We start from the raw sequence: 6,513 nt of genomic DNA, 5'->3' as shown, positions 1-6,513 counted from the left end.
CATCCCTACACCCTCCCCCACATAGAAAAACTAAAGAATCCCCAAAACAAAACTGTTTAGACAAACTAAAATAAAAAAAGATAGGAAAAAACGGACAGGTTGTAGGCAGAGGCGCCTTCAACTCAACACCCCTAGTGGCCCCTAGTGAAATGTCAGCATTACATTCTAGTGAATACATAGAAACATAGAAAATAGGGGCAGGAGGAGGCCATTCAGCCCTTCGAGCCAGCAGCGCCATTCATTGCAATCATGGTTGATCTTCCCCAATCAATAACCCATGCCTGCCTTCTCCCCATATCCCTTGATTCCACAAGCCCCTAAATTTCACAAATTCACAACTCTCTGGGTGTAAAAGTTTTTTTCTCACCTCAGTCTTAAATGGCCTCGCCTTTATTCTAAGACTGGTTCTGGACTTGCCCAATATTGGGAGCATTTTTCCTGCATCAAGCTTGTCCAGTCCTTTTATAGTTTTATATGTTTCTATAAAATTTGCCCTTATCCTTCTAAACTCCAGTGAATACAATCCTACTGTTTTCAATCAGTCCTCATATGACAGTCCCGCCATCCCAGGGATCAATCTTGTGAACATACGCCGCACTGCCTCAATCACAAGGATGTTCTTCCTCAAATTAGGAGACCAAAACTGTACACAATACTCCAGATGTGGTCTTACCAGAGCCCTATACAACTGCAGAAGAACCTCTTTACTCCTATACTGAAATCTTCTTGTTATGAAGGCCAACATTCCATTAGCTTTCTTCACTGCCTGCTGTACCTGCATGCCAACTTTCAGTGACTGGTGTACACGGACACCCAGGTCTCGCTGCACCTCCCCCTTACTTAACCTAACCGCATTGAGATAATAATTAACCCCCTTGTTTTTGCCACCAAAGTGGATAACCTCACATTTATCTATATTATACTGCATCTGCCACGCATCTGCCCACTCACTCAACCTGTCCAGGTCACCCAATCAATACAAGCCCAGTCGACCCATTATTTCAACATATGTCATTCCGCCATCCCGGGAATTAAACTTGTGAACCTACGCTGCACTCACTCAATAGCGATAATGTCCTTCCTCAAATTAGGAGAACAAAATTGCACAAAATGATCTAGGTGCAGTCTCACCAGGGCCCTGCAATGAAGGCCAACATGCCATGAAGGCCAACATGCCATTAGCTTTCTTCACTGCCTGCTATACCTGCATGCTTACTTTCAGTAACTGATGTATAAGCACAACCAAGCCTCGTTGCACCTCCCCTTTTCCTAATCTGACACCATTCAGATAATAATCTGCCTTTATATTTTGCCACCAAACATTTATCCTCACATTTATCCACATTATACCGCATTTACCATGCATCTGCCCACTCACCCAACCAATCCAAGTCACCCTGCAGACTCATAGCATCCTCATCACCACTCACACTGCCACCCAGCTTAGTGTCATCCGCAAACCTGATGTCACATTTAATTCCCTCTTCTAAATCATTAATATATTTTGTAAATTACTTGGGTACCATCATTGGGCATTGCATCACCCCACTAGTCACTGCCTGCCATTTTGAAAAGGCCCCGTTAATTCCTACTATTTACTTTCTGTCTGCCAACCAGTTTTCTATCAATACCCTACCCCCGATAGCATGTGATCTAATTTAGCACACTAATCTCTTGTGTGGGACCTCATCAATGGCTTTTTGAAAGTCCAGATACACCACATCCACAAGCTCTCCCTTATTCATTATGTTTGTTACATCCTCAAAAAAATCCAGAAGATTAGTCAAGCACGATTTCCCCTTCATAAATCCATGCTGACTTTGACTGATTTCCAAATTTGCGGTCATAACATCTTTATCCTCTCAAATAAATGCTAGCACTGTGTTTGCTTTCAACTGATTAAACTTGCAAATTAACTTTTTGGGAATCCTACACCAGCACCCACAAGTCCCTTTGCATTTCTGATTTCTGAATTCTCTCCCCATTTAAAAAATAGCCTATGCCTTTATTCCTACTATCAAAATACATGACTCCACACTTTGCTACTACACCATCTGCCCACTCTCCCGACCTGTCCAAGTTCTTCTGTAAAGTCCCTGCTTTCTCTACAATACCTGTTCCTCCATCTATCTTTGTATCATCTTTGTATCATCTGCACATTTGGCCACAAAACCTTCAATCTCCTCATCTAAATAATTGATACACAATGTGAAGAGTTGCGGCCCCAGCACCGACTCCTGTAGAATTATGCTGGTCACTGGCAGCCTACTACCTTTATTGCCACCCTTTGCTTTCTCCCATCCAGCCAACCTGCTATCCAGCTAACCTGCTATTCATGTAGATCACAAAGCTGGAGGACAAGCAACGCTATTGAAATGATTACCTTTTTCTCCCACCCCCCTCCTCTCCTTTCTCCCCCATAGCCCTACCCCCCTTATATTCCCCCCTCCCCTCTCCCTTCTCCCTGAGCCCCAGATGACCTTGCACCCATCTCCCACCTTCCCGCCCTCTCCACCTACATTCGTAAGCAATTCAACCTATAGCTACACAATTCACAACTCTCTAAACCTTTCAGTATAGTTTAATTTAGAGATATACCGCAGAAACAAGCTATTCGACTCACCACGAACAGACACACTCACGTTGGATCAATATATAGAAACATAGAAACATAGAAATTAGGTGCAGGAGTAGGCCATTCGGCCCTTCGAGCCTGCACCGCCATTCAATATGATCATGGCTGATCATCCAACTCAGTATCCCGTACCTGCCTTCTCTCCATAACCCCTGATCCCCTTACCCACAAGGGCCACATCTAACTCCCTCTTAAATATAGCCAATGAACTGGCCTCAACTACCCTCTGTGGCAGAGAGTTCCAGAGATTCACCACTCTCTGTGTGAAAAAAGTTCTTCTCATCTCGGTTTTAAAAGGATTTCCCCCCTTATCCTTAAGCTGTGACCCCTTGTCCTGGACTTCCCTAACATCGGGAACAATCTTCCTGCATCTAGCCTGTCCAACCCCTTAAGAATTTTGTAAGTTTCTATAAGATCCCCTCTCAATCTTCTAAATTCTAGAGAGTATAAACCAAGTCTATCCAGTCTTTCTTCATAAGACAGTCCTGACATCCCAGGAATCAGTCTGGTGAACCGTCTCTGCACTCCCTCTATGGCAATAATGTCCTTCCTCAGATTTGGAGACCAAAACTGTACGCAATACTCCAGGTGTGGTCTCACCAAGACCCTGTACAACTGCAGTAGAACCTCCCTGCTCCTATACTCAAATCCTTTTGCAATGAAAGCTAACATACCATTTGCTTTCTTTACTGCCTGCTGCACCTGCATGCCTACCTTCAATGACTGGTGTACCATGACACCCAGGTCTCGCTGCATCTCCCCCTTTCCCAATCGGCCACCATTTAGATAATAGTCTGCTTTCCCGTTTTTGCCACCAAAATGGATAACCTCACATTTATCCACATTATACTGCATCTGCCAAACATTTGCCCACTCACCCAGCCTATCCAAATCACCTTGCAGTCTCCTAGCATCCTCCTCACAGCTAACACTGCCCCCCAGCTTAGTGTCATCCGCAAACTTGGAGATATTGCCTTCAATTCCCTCATCCAGATCATTAATATATACAGGTGCACAACCTTTTATCCGACAGCCTTGGGACCAGACACTTTTCGTAATTTGGAATTTGTCGGTCTTCGGAATGGAAATTTTTTAGCGTAGATTTTAATGGCTGGCTCAGTGGTAGAGTGCCCGGCTCATATCCGCAAGGTCGCGAGTTTGCGCCTTGATCCCGGCAGTTACTCGGTCGCGAGTTTGAGTCTTCAGTGTAGTTTTTTTCTTGCAGAATAAATGTCTGTATGAAATGCAGTGTGTTGAATGAGTTCCTGAATTTGTAAATGTGACCGCAGCATTGAATCACCTCCCGCACTCATGTCACCCTAGCGGGGCTACATGCCCTAAGGCGGCCTAAGGCGACATTTTCACACTCTTATATCCGTGTGCAGCAGAGGCGCCAAACGTGAGCTTTGGTGTGCAGACGACATCCTGGAAAAAATGTCTGGTTTCTTCCAGGTAGGCGATATACCCTCCCGCGCAATATACCCTCCACTTCTCTTTTTAGTTCTCCTTTCTTCCAGGACCGACCTGAGGTTCCGCTGTCACCTCTGCGGGCCACCCTCGGTGAACGCTCACTCAACTTTGTCTTGGGATTCCTACTCTCCCGGTCAATGTACCCTCACCTTCTCTTTTATGAATGGGGATTTAGTTCCCCTTTCGTCGAGGACTGACCGGAGGTTCCGCTGTCACCTCTGTGGGCCGCCCTCGGTGAACGTCCTGTCTCCCTGTCCCTGGGATAGCAGGGGGCGATCAAACAGCACAATACCCCCCTCCCCCTCCCACCCACCCCCTACTCCAGAGGAATCCGCTCCCCGATGGGCCGCTACGGCGACAAGCGGCAGTTCGCCCACAGCCCGAGCCTCAAGAACAAGACGCACCTTGCGCACCATCAGTTTCTGCCCCTCTGGAGTTGGAGCGGGGCTGGGCTGGAGTTGCAGATCTGGGATCTCCGTGCTTGCAGTGGGCCTGGGGGTCGGTGTCCCGATGAGCTCGGGCTGTGGGCGAACTGCCACTTGTCGCCGTAGCGGCCCATCGGGGAGCGGCTCCTGGTGGTCCCGATGTCTCCCGCTAGTTTGCAGTTTTCCTCTGGAGTTGGAACGGGGCTGGGCTGCTGCTGGCTGTGGGTCTCTGGGATCTCCGTGCTTGCAGTGGGCCTGGGGGTCGGTGTCCCGTTGGTCCTGACGTCTCCGGTGACTGGCATTGCCGACGTGAAGGCAGTGCAAAGCCCCCACGCCGGTGCAATGGGCGGGGAGCTGGAGAGGGGAGGGAAGGGGTCACACACATGGCCGGGAAGCAGAGGGGTGTAGGTGGGGTGAAACTGAAGGGAGCGACAATCTGCAGCTCCCTGCCCGCTGAGTTAAAAAAGTTCCCACGCAAGACTCACGATACACTGTGTATCGTGAGTCTACCGTGGGAACTTTTTTAACTCAGCGGGCAGACAGTAGCATATTGTCAATTATTAACCCTCCCGCGCAATATACCCTCACCTTCTCTTTTATGGATGGGGATTTAGTTTCCCTTTCTTCGAGGACCGACCGGAGGTTCCGCTGTCACCTCTGCGGGCCGCCCTCGGTGAACGTTTTCAAGGACCTTTTTTCAAGGACTGAAAAAATGTCGCTATTCGGAGGTTTTCGTTATTTGGATCTTCGGATAAAAGGTTGTGCACCCGTATTGTAAATAGCTGGGGTCCCAGCACTGAGCCTTGCGGTACCCCACTAGTCACTGCCTGCCATTGTGAAACGGACCCGTTTACTCCTACTCTTTGCTTCCTGTTTGCCAGCCAGTTCTCTATCCACATCAATACTGAACCCCCAATGCCTTGTGCTTTAAGTTTGTATACTAATCTCTTATGTGGGACCTTGTCAAAAGCCTTCTGGAAGTCCAGATACACCACATCCACTGGTTCTCCCCTATCCACGCTACTAGTTACATCCTCGAAAAATTCTATAAGATTCGTCAGACATGATTTACCTTTCGTAAATCCATGCTGACTTTGTCCAATTGACTTCAATTTCCCTGACAAAGTCTCTATGAGTTACAAAGTTCTTCCCAACATTCCCTTATGGTACTTGTTGACTAGTTCAAGTTCAAGTTCAAATACACCAATTGGTGCAGTGAAATTTGAGTTACCATGTGCCAGAATTTAGCCTTAGATGGACGTTTTCTACTATCACGAGCAGGTAGGACTAGTGTAGATGGGGCACCTTGGTCAGCATGGCCAAAGGTCCTGAATCCTGCTGTATGCCTCTGTCACTATATAAACTCTAAACATGACATTATAGATATATATAATCTGTGTGTATTGTGTCTGTAGGCGTGTTAAACTGCTGCAAGTATGAATTTAATTGTTACATTGTTTCATGTTCTGTTCTCAGTACACAATGGCAATAAATACTATTGACTCCTTCAATACATGCTATACTGTCCAACAAATCAGCACTTTCCCTTACATTAAGAAAAAAAAACTTTCCTTCACTTTGTGTTTTAAAAATGATAATCATCCCGCAGGTGACATCTGATCAAGGATCTGTGAAGATAATGCATCTACTTCCTACTTTCAATTATAAACCCACTAATACATTTACTCATAAACCTTTTTGTGAATACTTTCTGAATCTGTGTTTTAGCTTTTGCTTCACAGAAACCTATATTTAATTTATTCTTCCACACCGTAATGTTCCTGATCTTTCCCAGATACAAAATGGGAACTGTCAGGATTTGTCTAATTTAAGACCTATCATTTTCTATATTATAGCTTAGGAGGTTGCTGGGTGACCTTGTTGAGGTGTACAAGATCATGATGGTCATTGATAAAGTGAAAGCTCAACGCCTTTCGCTGAAGGTGAAAGGGGAGGGACATCAGAAAGTAATCTGTATTTGGA

This window comes from Leucoraja erinacea, chromosome 1 (genome assembly GCF_028641065.1).
Source record: "Leucoraja erinacea ecotype New England chromosome 1, Leri_hhj_1, whole genome shotgun sequence".
Classification (NCBI taxonomy): Eukaryota; Metazoa; Chordata; class Chondrichthyes; order Rajiformes; family Rajidae; genus Leucoraja; species Leucoraja erinaceus.
The sequence above is the reverse complement of the archived record's forward strand: the minus strand, read 5'-3'. Positions refer to the sequence as shown.